The 15060-nt window shown below is 42.9% G+C and overlaps 1 protein-coding gene across 1 annotated transcript in view; it reads left to right on the forward strand.

Annotated features, from left to right (window-relative positions):
- LOC138071585 (dedicator of cytokinesis protein 11-like) overlaps positions 1–15060 on the forward strand; it is a 153320-nt gene that overhangs the window by 106896 nt on the left and 31364 nt on the right. The window lies entirely within an intron of this gene.

A 15060-nucleotide genomic window follows, 5' to 3' on the forward strand; every position in this document is an offset into this window, starting at 1 on the left:
TCGAAGGGAACCTCTGAAGCGCCTAGTCCCTCCCTGTAGCAAAGGACGGGTCTCCTCTGGCGTACAAGAAATCCATGGCAAATCCGGAGCACCATCCGCGTGGATGCCTTTTTCTCTAGTAACCTTTATATTTTGGAATAACTTTCGATTTACAGAAAAGTTGCAAAGAGGCGAGTTCCCATATACTCCTCACCTGGTGCAGCCATTTAAATTAATCAACCAGCGTTACTGTGAAAACTTGGGGGGCGGGGCACTAATGAATTCCTGAGGGACAGATTTTGGCCTGAGCGACCTTCTGGACGTTTTCTTGGATGATAGTAGTTCCAAAGTTGATAGGTTTTAGTGTCACGTTGACACAGACACCCACAATTTGTTTATTGCTTTTTCAGCCAATGCTTTGGGCTTTGAAAGCCAAGTTGAAAGGTTGATTAGGAAACTCGGATACCCTCTATTGATTCAGTCAACAAAACCTATGCCCACTCTGCGTGCCCTGTGCCAGGCAGTGTTCTAGGGACAGAGAATACAGTGCTGAGCAAAACAGATCAAGTCCTTGCCCTTTGGAGCTGGCATGCTATTGCTAGAGTCAGAGTAAGGGGGGGCGGGGTAGTAAAGTATGAGGTATGTTAGAGGGCAGTAAGCACTATGGAGAAAAACAAAGCAGTCCAGGGGGTTGCCATTGTAAATAGGGTGGACTAGGTAGACTGCCACTGAAAAGGCAGCGTTTGAGTAGAGACTTGAGGGAAGTTTGTAGTTTGTCAGTCATTCATTCAAGTGCCTGCCTTCTTCAGTACTGAGCCAGGTCTTGTGCATTGGCTTAGAGCCTTAGAGTATATTGTGTAATCGTTGTGCCCCCCATGCTCCTAGTTCACTTGGGGGGATCTGATTTCCATAATCATGGGGCAGCTAGAGTCCAGAGAAGGGAGGGGGTCACCCATCCCCTTGGTTGTTGTCATTTAGTGACTCAGTCGCGTCCGACTCTTCTTCGACCCCATGGACTGTAGCCCTCCAGGCCCCTCTGACCATGGGATTTCCCAGGCAAGAATATTGGGGTGGGTTGCCATATCCTTCTCCAGGGGACCTTCCTGACCCAGGGATCAAACCGGCATCTCCTGCATTGCATTGTATTGCAGGTGGGTTCTTTACCGCTGAGCCAGCAGGGAAGCCACCCATCTCCTTAGTCCCCTGATTTTCACAGTGCCACTCCAGCCCCCTCCGTCCTCCAGACTCCCTCTCCCACACACCTCACCCCTGGAACAACAAACAGCTGACCCTAGCTAATACTGGCAATCCCCAACTCACCAGGTTTGTCACAGAGGTTCATTGGTGACTTGGTTACTTAGAAATACAGACACTTTTTCCCCTTGGAAATATTGATACAATTGCATTAAGATATTTGGGGGGAAAAAATGCAAAACAAAACAGGGGACCTGACTCTTATAATGGTCTGAGCTTACCCAGCTGTGGGACTTCAGGACTGGTCATTTCCCTCCCGTGTGCAACAGTGTTCTCTGTGAGAGGAGACTGAACCCCATGAGTTTCAAGGGCTCCTCCAGCTCTAATGTTTTGAGTGTTTAGAAAAATGATTAGGTTACCAGCTTAGGTTTAGTCTGTTTAGGTTGGTAAGCCCACATTGTGGCATTCTTAATAACAACTAGCACTTCTATAGTGTTTACTCTATTTCGGGCAGTGTTCTAAGTTTTCCACTTGACCTATTTCATCTTTCCACAGAACCTCTCCTGTTGGTGCTGTTACCATTCTTGTTTTGTACAGGAGGAAACTGAGGCACGGCAAGGCCCAGAGTCTCGTAGGTGGTAGACTGCAGGAGGGAACTAGGCTGCTGGCCCCAGCAGTCGCTTCCAGAGACCATGCCCCTAACCACTGCATTCATTGCCTCTCCCTGCAGAAAGGAGGGGAGTCCTTGGCTGAGAGGGGAGCTGGGCGTCTCCCAGAGCAGCAGGGCAGGACTGGTGGGCATTCACCCAAGTAGCTACAGGCCATTGGTAAAAAGCGAATGATCATGTATTGGAGACTTGCTTTATAACTGCCAGACTGTGTAGTCCAAACAATAAGTACCATAGGCATTCAGAAGAGGGGAAACTGAGGGCTGGGAATTCTGAGGAAGAACTGAAATTTGAGCTAGACTTTTAGGGTGGGTGACATTTGAGTTGGTGGAGGAGAAGTTATTCCCATTTTGGGAGGCGAGCAGGAGCAGAGGCCCAGAAGTAACGGTGGTGGTGCCCCTGTGGGCTCAGGGAGGAGTCCGGTTTGGCAGGAGGGTGCATTGGCCAAAGCAGTCAAGGCAGAAGGGCTTCATTTGCCCTTGACGCTGAGTTGGGGTGCAGAGGGAGGGAAATGACACTGGAGGAGAAGTCAACAGGGAGACCTGACTGAGTGTGGGGCTGGAGGGAGGGGGGACTCACCAGAGTGCAAAGCTCCACAGGAATCTAGAATTGGAGGTGGCCCCTAGAAAGATGGGTCATGCACGCCTTCTGTCCAGGCTCGGGCCTAACTGCTGTATGTCTGCCTGCCTCACGAGACCCAGCAGAGCACCTGAGCATGATCAGGATAATTAAGAGAGGTGTTGCAAGGAAAGCACTGAAAGAGGTTGATGATTAAGATGTAAAGGAAGGAGATGGATGGCTCACATATGACTCGTGATTTCCTTGACTCTTTCCGACATATGCATGCTTCTGCCAGCTCCTGTGACTGAACGAGAGAGAGCACAAGCTTTTGAGTTAAGCCTGATTATTAGAGACAGCATTGATCGTAATCATTCGAAACTAGAACGGGATCTTGCGCTAGAAGTGTGAAGACGTAGAGGTCAATGGGTTTTAGGACATTGATGGAGACTCACCCAGAACCTTGCTACTCTGCCTTAGGTTAAATTCAGAGGATCCCATCACAGGCCTCTTGTGTAAACAGCACTACCTTGAGTGCACCCCCACAAGATTTCTAGAAGAAAAGCACTTGCTGAAGAGCAAAGAACCTATGAGTCAGTTAAACCCAGACTGATCAGGCTACATCCATCTGTATATTCTCTGTGGTGCCACATGGTGCATTCCCTCCAGACATCACAAATAAACCCAGAAGCCCCTGGTTGTTGTCCCTTCCACTCAGATTGCTGGCCCTAAGCTCCTTCTAGGTGGAAATCCTGGAATCACCCTGAACCATCTCTGGCCTAGAGAAACCTGAATCCAGTGGGAGAAATGGACATGCCCACAAACCTCTTTTATTATTTGCTACAGTAGAGGAAATGGGTCAAGTGCTATGGGTACCCAAGGGCTTTCCAGATGTCGCTAGTGGTAAAGAACCTGCCTGCCAGAGCAAGAGACGCAGGAGAAGAGGGTTCAATCCCTGGGTCAGAAAGATCCCCTGAAGGAGTGTGTGCCAACCCACTCCAATACCCTCGCCTGACAATCCACATGGACAGAGAAGCCTGGTGGGCTGTAATCCAGTGGGTTGCAGAGTCAGACAGGACTGAAGCGAGTTAGCACACAGCACACGGGCACAGACGTGACCTCTAAGAGCGAGGCGATAAGGACCTGAACAGAACACTGCAGGTGAGGATGGGGGAAGAGTAGATCTGAGAGGTGGTTTCCCAACTAAGTGTTGTTGTTCATTCGCTCAGTTGTGTCTGACTCCTTGCCACCCAAGGGACTGCAGCACGCCAGGCTTCCCTGTCAATCATCATCTCCTGGAGCTTGCTCACGCTCATGTCCATTGAGTCGGTGATGCCATCCAACCACCTCATCCTCTGACGTCCCCTTCTCCTCCTGCCTTCAACCTTGCCCAGCATCAGGGGCTTTTCCCATGAGTCAGTTCTTTGCATTAGGTGGCCAAAGTACTGGAGTTTGAGCTTTAGCATCAGTCCTTCCAGTGACTATTCCTGATTGAGTTCCTTTATGATTGACTGCATCTAAGTGACTGCATGGCTAATCGGTGGAGTGGGCAAACTACATAGGCTAGATCCGGGAAGGGAGGGGTCAAGGATTGAAGTTTTAGCATTCCTCTCTCACTGATTTTTGTTGGGCATGGGGATAGTAGCTGGTAGACTTTGACCTTAGAATGTTCCTATATTTTAACTTAAATTTATTTCCAGCATACAGATTTGAGCCTTTGAAATAATTTTATTTAAAAATTAGTTTCTGGCAATGCCTCGGTTGGCCTCAGATAGCCAGTCCCCGACCGTCCCTACCATGGGGCCACTGCCTAGGTCCTTTGGCACATGGCGTGGCACGCCCCTCTGCGTGTTGGGACCGGGTCCAGTACAGAGAACTCTTCATCCTGGAACACGAGCACGACCAGAAAGGCAGCAGCCCCCTCGCCCAACACTGCACCACTCAATTGTGGGGAACCTGGGGGAACCTGGTACTAAACTATTCATAGATGACCTGCTTCTGGGTTGGGGTTTTGCATGTAGCAGAGCAGCTCTCTCGCTCCGATCAGTTGAACGTCAGTCCTCGACACAAGGGTTTGTAAAAAGAAATAAGGTTATCAAAATTTCTCTTTATTAACAGGACTTTTTTAAAAGACAAAAAAATTAGTTTCTAAAGTCAGGCAATTCTTTCAGAAGTGCTAAAATATTTTTTCATAGCAGGGCACAGAATACATTAAATGACCAAGGTAAACAGAAGAAAATAACAATATCCAAAAGTCATATTTAACATTGTAGGTTTTATTTGACCCAGGATTTACACAAAGCAAACAAAAAGACAGGAAGGGTTCTTTGAGAGTAAGGAATGCTGTTGCTGTCTTCACAGGACCATTATACAGTTTTGTATGGTGTCAGGTTCTTTTCCAGACTCTGTTCTCTTTACCTTGATGTATAATTATATTATTTACAATTTACCATTTCCTCTTTACTATATATGATAGAATACAAGCAAAGGGTTTTCATAAACTGTATGTCCTCTGGAAGTACAATCAGAAGGTTAACTCATTCCCAGTACCACACTTGTTTACATAATCCTTTCTTTTTTCTACTTTTGCAAAAAAAAAAAAAAAAGCAACACACAAACACACACACACACCCCCCACCCCCCCACCCCCCCCCTCCCCGCCGGGAAAACAAAACAAACAAGCAAAATCCCTGGGAACTTCCCTGTGGCTAAGACTCTGCACTGGCAATGCAGAGGTCCTGGGTTCAGTCTCTGGACAGGGAAACAGATCCCACATGCTGCATCTAAGACCCCCATGAAGCTAAATAATAAATAAATACTTAAAGAAAAGCAAACAGCATGAAGAACACGAAAGCACCTGGGTTTTGATCAGCATAAAACAGTAGGTAAATTTTACTTATTTTCTATTTAGTTTTTAGTAAATAGTAAACTTTTTTTCTAATAATGCAGGATATAAAAACATAACATAAGTTGACAGTTATCTTGCTAGAGATTGAAACACATCAAATGTTAGATATGAATAACTAATTCTAAAGTACATTAATAAAAGTTTTAAATAGAATTAAGTACATAGAATGTATGATTTACAGTAAAAGTCAAATAATACAGTAAATTTTACTTCTTTTCCATTTTGTTTTTAGTACATATTATTTTAAATATTTTTGTAATAATGCAGGATGTAAAAACATAAAATAAGTTGATAGTTAACTTGCCAGAGAGACTGAAACACATGAAAACTAGATATGAATTCTAAAGTACATTAATAAAACAGTTTTCAATAACTACAACCTTCAACTACTTAGAATGTATGATTTAGAGTAAAAGTCAAAGATTATTGATACTATGTTTTAAGCTTCCATGTTTTGGGAAAGAAAGAAATATGTAAAGGGAGATAATATTCAACCCTGGTGGTATTTCACTCCAAGAGATATTGAATCAAATTAACAACCACAACCACAGTGGACTGTTTTGTCTCCCCACAAAGCTAAAAGGTGGGAATGCAGAAAGTGACAGCTCTTATTATGTATGGGCTTTTTTAAAGGGTGATGAAAATATTCTAAAACTGTGGTGATGGTTTTACAAGGTTTAAAATATACCAAATAAACTACTGTCTTGTACTCCATTTTAAAGGGTGAGTTTTATGGCACATGGATTCACTCAATAACTTTGTTTTTTCTACATGCCCAAGGACACATGGGGAAAAAAAAAAACTGTAAAGAAAAAAGGAGTTGAATACCACCACGGCCCAGGGAAAGTAAGGAGGGTGGTAGGGGGAGGACAGAAGAGAGGAAGAAGAGGGACATGCATTGCTGACTAGTTCTCCCCTCCTCCATTCAGTATACATGTGTACACACTTGCACACATATGCACACATACACACTGTGATAACCAGTGACAAGCAACTGGCTGCATTTTGTCACGGAAAAAACCATAACTGCTCCGTTTCTTGAAAAGGTCTCCTGCTCTTGTAAATGTTGCCCTCGCTTGCTAAATAGTTAGTCTTTGTTAATGAGGTTTTTCCTTCTGCTCTCGCTTTTTGATTTTTAAAAGCAAATTTTAATAACTAGCATACAGTCTGTGTCACATCTTCTCTTTTCTAATTTAAGTCATGCTCTGTGGTATCTGTAAAGTCATATTCATTTTATTCTGAAAAATAGCTGCTTCTGAATTTTTCTCAGTGTAAGTGTTGTAGTTACCTTGTCAAGTCAAGTAAGTATTTCACAAGTATTACAGGGTTGAACTCTTACAGTCCAGGCCTTTTAGGTGTTCCCTTGGCTTTCTTTTTCTTAAGCCTTCTTATTGACTCATAAGGGCTTCCCAAGTGGCACTAGTAATAAAGAACTCGCTTGCCAATGCAAGAGTCTAAGAGACTCTATGGATGGGAAGATCCCCAGGAGAGGGCATGAGAACGCACTGCCATATTCTTCTAGAGAATCCCACAGACAGAGGAGCCTGGCAGGCTACAGTCCATAGTGTTGCAAAAACTAGGACACAAGTAAACCAACTCAGCATGGCACACACTGACTCACAGACACTAGCAGCTTAATTTCACCAAAAAGATGATAGACCTCTACACTTTTATATAGAAGTAGAGGGAGAAGGATTCTGAAAACTAAGTTTCTTTCTAGCTGAATTTTATTAACTGGCAATAAGTCACTGTTTCAAAGTCTTAGTCATTTGCCCAAGTTTTTATTGTCTGTATATTATATTCTGGGAAGTAGAATCAAAGTCAGGAATTATCAGTGACGTAGTCTGAAGACAAATGTTAAATAGTCTGAATTGACAGGAAGACTGTCCTCTTGGAAAGGCAAAGCAGTCTCCCTAAGAGAGAGATGGAGCAATAGCTACTTCCCCCCTTTTTCTAACTGTAACTTGACTTTTCTCTTTATTGAAGATCCGAAGTGCAGGCCTGAGTCTCACCTTGTTTCTTATCAGCATCATGGGCTGCAGCTGTAGCTCCATTTGTATTCTTGCTTGCTGTGGACTGTTCACTGCAAGGTGTCTGGCCATTGCTCTCTCTCATTGAAACGGGAAAAACACCCAATGATGGTCTTTTCACATTAGCACTTGAAGTAGAGTCTAAAGGAAATAGATGTGAAGTGGTGTTTTCGTCTCTCTGTGTAGGAGAAAATATGCTTTTGGTATAATCAATCATACTTTCCTCTGAAGTTTCAGATAATATTTCAGTAGGTAGCTCTTCTCCTGGAGAAATAATGGAAAGGCTCCAAGAGAAATCAATCTCAGTTCCATGCTTTGGTGTGGAGATCCTCTGTGGGGAGGTCCTCTGTGTGAAAATGGATTTGCTTTGTGGATGGCCAAGCCTGGCATCGGGAAGGCTGGAGTCATCTTGAAATTCATCCACTGTTTGAGGGCCGAGTGTAGGCGCTGAAGGAACAGTGCTAGACGACTTCTGACTGCCACTGCTTATTGTGATCGTCTTACTGCTGTTAGAGGAAATCTTCTCCTGAGGGCTCTCTGGCACCTCAAAGACGTCCTGACTGTAAAATGGAACCTGAAGCTCAGAACTGTGTGGCTGTTTCTTTTTCCCTCTAGATTTCATCTGTTTGGTATTCATTTGCGTTATCAGTTTGACAGCCACATACCTCTCAGGTCCGGGCGGAGGGTCCCTGATCGAAATAACTGACTCGCTCTCTTGAGACTGAAGCTCAGAACTATGTGGCTGTTTCTTTTTCCCTCTAGATTTCATCTGTTTGGTATTCATTTGCGTTATCAGTTTGACAGCCACATACCTCTCAGGTCCGGGCGGAGGGTCCCTGATCGAAATAACTGACTCGCTCTCTTGAGACCCAGGGACGAAATCATCATCACTATCAGAAAAAGAACGACGAAACTGTGGCTTTTTCTTCTTGAGCCTAGCCGAAAACTGCTTGTTTTCTTGTCTTCGTTTATTCCTTTCTGCTGTGAGCTCACTGGTTAATTTCAGATTTTGTTGTTGGATACCATAAGATTCTTGCTGTAGCGTATTTCTGTCCGTTTCGTTTAATGTAGTGCGATCACATACTTCCGCGTTTAATTGACCTCTCAGGTCATGGATAGGGTCATTCAGGGCTCTCCGCTGCTCCCTAAACTCTTTAATTCTGGATATGGAGCCTGTCCACCTCCCGTCTGACAATCGCTCTTTCCTCAAACTGGTTCCTTTCCCCTGCAGTCCGCGTGGCTCTCGGTCATGGAGCTCTTTTAGTGTTTGCCAGGTTTTTTTAAAATCGTCAGAAGACACATCACAGAGGCTAATCTGTATTTTATCTCCTTCGGAAGAGTTCTGCCCACTTTCCCTGTCTTCTTCACCCACGTCCCCTGCCTTCATCTTGATTCCCTGACTGGGGTTGGGAAACAGTGGAGACAGGCACCACCAAAAAATGGCGGAAGGGCCCCAGACGGGATGACAGTTTAAACTCTTGTACAGACCTGTGAAGCGGCCTCAGGGCACTGAGTGGGCGATCGGCGGAAAAGCGGATGGATCGAAGACGGCTCGGGGTGGACAGGAGGGTGCAGTTGGGGGGTTGGAAGGAGACACCAGCCTCCTTTTGCGGAGAAGAGCGAAGGCACATGGAAGGGAAGATGGCGCCTTCAAGGCACCCTGTGCCGGACCGGAGATTCGAGAGACCGGAAACGCAATGACTTCTGGGAAAGCCCCACGGAGCTGAAGTGCGTCCCAAAAGGCGGGGGTGGGGGTTGGCGTGTTGAAACTTACCCCTTGGTTTATTTTTGAAACAAATTTAATTTGACCCAATTTTAGCATCTTTCTTCCTGACAGTCAGTATTTTATAATCATGGAAAAGCACAAATACCCATGGTCCTTAGAAAGTTGGACGTAAAGTCAAAAGCCATGCACTCTTTCCTCCCTGTCACCCCTCCGTCTAGGCAACATTGCTTAGTCGCCCATTCCAAAACTGGCAATTCTGTAACTGATTAGTGTTGCCACCCATGCTAGAGCTTTGCTGGTGGCTCAGTAGGTAATGCGGGAGAGCCAGGTTCAAACTCTGGATCGGGAAGATCCCCTGGAGAAGGAAATGCAACCCACTCCAGTATTCCTGCCTGGAGAATTCCAGGGATAGAAGAGCCTAACACATGAATTTTCAAATATTATTTGTTAAAATGCAAAGTATGGTAATATAGGACTAAGATGCTACTGTTGTTCTTCCTAGAGTGTGTTTGGTTCACTTTAGATACATGGGGCAAAGAATCATAGCAAGGTCATTCCCATAGCACTGCAATTTCCTCTTGTTTTCTTCTCTTCCAACAGAGGGCAGTCTTAATCATGCCATGCAAAACCTAGATGCTTCCTTTTGAGTTAGCCTTAAGATACCCATGATTTATTGAATGCTTCTCAACTCAAAGTTGAAATTAACCTGATGGGAAGTGATACATTTTTAAAAGTTTTCCAGAAGGTCATGGTTAGACTGATGTGCACAGTTTCCGGTTTAATCCTAGAACAGTTGCTTGTCTCTACTGAAGCTCGTGAGAAAGGGCTAGATCCAGGGGAAGGCAGGAAATCATCAAGTGAAGACAACTGTCAGGTCTGTACTTTTGTTACCCACTCCAGTGTTCTTGCCTGGAGAATCCCAGGGACGGGGGAGCCTGGCGGGCTGCCGTCTATGGGGTCGCAGAGAGTCGGACACGACTGAAGCTACGCAGCAGCAGCAGCAGCAGCAGTATTTATGTTTACAACCTATCAATACTCACTTCAGTTACTAATGTAAACAGAAGTCCCCAACAGCAATTGAGACATATGCTATATATTATTTCTTTCTTCTTTTTGCTGTGTAAGTCTTAGTGGAATAAATACTTAAGGAAACATTTGTGCGACCCTAAGGAAAATATTACGTGCTTCTTTCGAATAGATATGTTTCAGAGGTAGAGTTAGTCATTAAAGGAAGTTAAATAGATTTGTTTTCTCTTTTAAAATCACTTTCATAGCACTTGGAAAAACTAAAGAGGTAGTTTGGATGGGGTTTATTGCTGAGTCTCTGGGACATCCTAATAATTCAGATGACAATTTCTAGTGTCTCCCCAGCACTGGGAACTGGTTGGGAACTGCTATGGTAACTACCACCATCAATCTTAATCACTGAGATTCTGCTGACCTGCCCTCTGTGTTTAGTAGAGGATGGACAAAGGCTTTTTCCTCAGTGCTTGTATTACCCAGTTGTTAATTTTTTAATGAAACCCTAAAATTCAACGAGAACAAAATAAAAATGTGGGAATAAACATGTTTATCGAGTAAAAAAGTTCTGATCCAAGTTTAACTCCAGCCCAGAGACAGATTGGATAGGCCTCATTCTTAAACAGTTAACTTCAGGAAACCACCCCCCACCCCTGCATGCAACCTGTGTCTCTGAGTGTCCCTCTCACTGTTTTCTCTGACTCTTGCCTTTCCTTATCTCCTGAGAAAAAGACGGAAAATTATTGGAGTATTGTCCACTCTACTCTGATATTTTTGAGGAGAGGAAGGAAAGTAAGAAATTTCTCTAAATTCCTTACTTGTATTCTTATAATATAAGCTATTTTAAATACATAGTAAGCATCATACAGTTTCCAGTGATGTCTCATTTAAGCTGAGTAATAGTTGGTAGGATATTGAGTGTAGCACAGTGTTTATGTGGAAATCTAGTCATTTATTAATTAATCTAACATTGAGATACAGTATTAAAGAACTTCATTTCGTAACTTTAACCTTTATTTTAGGGTGCATAATGCCTGGCTGTCAAAACACTTTGGAGTAGCCTGAAAATGGCAAACCATGCCAGCTCTGTGAAACAGATCAGGAATAATGCAGGCCAGGCTTCAGCATCTTAATAGCCTGGAAAGTTTATTTACACTTCATCACAGTCAGTGCAAAATGTAGGTAGGGTACTCATTTGAAACAGACATTAATACTATTTAACCTAAATCACCAGTACAGCTGGAGATCATTTTACATACATCGATACATTTGCATATCTGTTTCTGTAGTCATTTCATCATATGTGAATATAAGATCAAATATGCATGGATTATTCTGGCAATTTTAGTTAATAGTGAGTTCTTAGTTTAATATGAAGGAGATTAATATTCTCATAGAACTATTATAATTATGTGATTTTACATTCAGTATCCTTTATCTGTACTTCAATGAAAATAATGAATCTGAATAAAACAGTATATATAATATTTGTTTAGAATGACTATTTTTCATTTAGTGATTTTTTTCAGGGGTTACCCATGCTGAGCTGTCTGCAGAGGTAAATGCTATTTTGACAAAGCCATATTTCACACAGGTTGAAATATTAACAAGTTCAATAGGAAGCTAGAGGGTTATATAAATGAAAGCTATTCTCTGAAAGCAAATCTTAATAAAAAGTCAGAGTGAGAGAATGTTCATCACCAGACAGTCCTTTAGAGGTTGCGTAAGAGGAAGCAAGCAGAACTGGCTTTGCGATATGGACTTATAATAAACACAAATGTCTTGAGCAGATGGATGCTGAGCTACTAGATTCAGGACCTTTCAAAAAAACATGGGAGGGCTACAGCCTTCAGCTTTGCTCTTTGTCTCTTGTAACAATGTATGAAACCTGTGTCTTTCAGTTGGCCCAGATGCTTTGCTTTCCTTCTGATTTAGAAACAAGTCTCACACCACTGGCATCATTGAAAACATCAGGCCATAGGGAACCCCTGTACATAACATAGCTGCTTTTCTATGATTTCTCATTTTTGCACATATAATGAGCAGCACAGCCTAAAATGCCTCCCACATTATTTCTTAGGTACATACCTAGATCATCACTCACATCTTGTCTACAAAGAAGTAGGCACCTATTTATTTGCTACAGAGCTGTTGATACAGAGCTGCAGTAAACAATAGCAGAATTGATTAACCCAGATCGTATTTGATTAAGGAGTAAATACAGCGAAACTCGTTAAGTCTGCAGGTACTGAGAGCCTGGTGTCTTTTTGCTTGTCTCTCTCTCTGAGTCTTTGGGAGAGAAAGTCATTCCAAACTGTTACGTGAATCCCTGTGTCATACAGTTTTAATTTCCTTTTTAAAAAAATCTCAGTTTCTACAACTGAAGCAAACATTTTCCATCAGGCACTTCTTGAAGGAAATACTGCTACCGAAGTTTCCCTAACAGTGTTATATACCATACCATTTTTCACTCAGTGTTTCAAGGTAAAAATGAAAAGGTAGAATTCAGTCAGTATCATTGCAAAGAAAATACACAAAAGATAACTAGGCAGATGAAGCTTAGTACAGTAGAAAAGCCCCCAGTGAGCAGTCAGGAAACTTGGGTGAAAGACCTAGTATGACCTCAGGAAATCACAGAGACTCAGCCTTAAAATGAGAGAGTTGGACTGTTAATAATTTGTTCCTTATTCTCCTTCTCTGTTATTTTTGTGTTTAAAAACAGGGTTTTTTCATACTTTTATGAAAATATCCAGTCATTTTTAGCCCAAATTATGATTGAGTCTGTTTATCCAAATACCCATTGAAATGAGGTGTCTTGTGAAGCCAGAAGATGTCCAGGCAGGCTGGCTGGCTGGCTTCCCTTGTCAGGTGCTTGTTGGTTTTACTCAGATGCTTGCCTGTCAGTACAAAGCATCATTGCTAGGATTAAAAAAATAGAAGAAGAAATTGAAAGCAGTTATCTTGCAGGGTTGTTGAAGGTGTAAAATGAGATAATGGATGTTAGAGAGCTTTGAAGAAACACTATATAACTATGTGCTTTGCTGAGTTGCTCCGTCGTGTCTGACTCTCTGGGACCGCATGGACTGTAGCCCAAGGGGCTCCTCTGTCCCTGGGATTCTCCAGGCAAGAATGCTGGAGTGGGTTGTCATTTGCTCCTCCAGGGGATCTTCCCAGCTGAGAGACTGAACCCAGGTTTCCCGCATTGCAGGAGGATTCTTTACCTGCTGAGCTACCAGGGGAGCCCATATAACCATGATGTGAGGTAACAGTAGTGGGAGAAGTCACAAGTGAAAACTCTTGCTGGCTTTTCATCTGAGTTACACAGATTTTTTTCTTTTCTTTCCCCTTCTCAAAGTAATTCAGTTAATTGCTCAGGCCTCCAGATTTACTATGGAAACCAGGCCTGTGCTTTTCAAAGAGGCTTATAAGGAAAACTAAATTAGATACTAATCAGAAATAAGCTGCAGTATCTTTATATGAAGAATTAAGTTTGTTCTGGTTAAAATGCAACCCAAATTCATTTTTTATTATGTCAGTAAATAAGACATTTGGTTTCATGGTTTGCATTGTATTTCTTCCTCCTGTTCAGACATTTCTTACTGATATAATAGACATCTCTTGGTAGATGACAGGTACTATCCTAAGTGATTTAGAAATATTCGCTCATTTTGTATTGTGGGACTGCAGGTAGAAAAGGGGACTGCAGATGGGCACCACGGATCATTTTGAAATGATGGGAGTGACTAGATTGTAATATATGGACAACTCTGTAAATTTACTAAAAATCATTGAATGATAAATTTAAAATCGGTAAATTTTGTTGTATGTAAATTAAACCTCAATCAAAGTAAAAGTACAAATGAGAACTGACCTGTAATTCTCACACTAGCTTTGTGATGTAGATGCTGTTATTTTTCCCATTAATTTTTTTTTTCTTGTTTAGCTCCATGGGTCTTAGTTGCAGCACTCAGGACCTTTGATCTTCTCGGGATGCAGGATCTTTTCATTGTGGCATGCAGACTCTTAGGTGCAGCGTGTGGGATCTAGTTCCTTGACTGGGCCCCTTTGAACCTAGGCCCCTCACGTTGCCAGTGCGGAGTCTTAACCAACGGACCACCAGGGAAGTCTCTATGTTTCCCATTTTCAAGTGAGAGAAGTGAAGCTCACAGGGAACTTAATGTCACACAGCTAGTTGGTAGCAGATCCGGATTCTGATCTTGGCAATTTAATGAGTCCATGCTTCTAAACACTACCCCATTCCTTTAAAAAAGTAGACTAAGGAAATAGCCAGAAAGGAGCACCATCCCGGGATTCTATCATCGTTACCAATAAATCTGTTACAAGTTGCATATTGTTTTGGCTTTTTTTTTTTAGATCTCATTCTAATGTTTTTTTTTTTAATTAAAGGATAATTGCTTTACAGATGGAGAAGGCAATGGCACCCCACTCCAATACTCTTGCCTGGAAGATCCCATGGGCGGAGGAGCCTGGTAGGCTGCAGTCCATGGGGTTGCTAAGAGTTGGACACGACTGAGCGACTTCATTTTCAGTTTTCACTTTCATGCATTGGAGGAGGAAATGGCAACCCACTCCAGTGTTCTTGCCTGGAGAATCCCAGGGACAGGGGAGCCGGGTGGGCTGCCGTCCCTGGGGTCGCACAGAGTTGGACAGGATTGAAGCGACTTAGCAGTAGCAGCAGCAGCAGTAGCAGTAATTTTTTTTAGTACATATGTGCTTTTAAAGTGGAGAACAAGATTAAGTATCAAAAGAAGGCCTTGTTTGAGGCTTCTTTTCCCTACATCACTGGTATGCCTGTGAAATTGCCAGAAAACCAAATACTGAAATTACAGACCTGCAGTTAAAAATAAACTAACAAATATGAAAGCCCTCATTGGAAAAGACTCTGATGCTGGGAGGGATTGGGGGCAGGAGGAGAAGGGGACGACAGAGGATGAGATGGCTGGATGGCATCACTGA

The sequence above is a fragment of the Capricornis sumatraensis genome, chromosome X, assembly GCF_032405125.1.
Source record: "Capricornis sumatraensis isolate serow.1 chromosome X, serow.2, whole genome shotgun sequence".
In the NCBI taxonomy this organism is placed as follows: domain Eukaryota; kingdom Metazoa; phylum Chordata; class Mammalia; order Artiodactyla; family Bovidae; genus Capricornis; species Capricornis sumatraensis.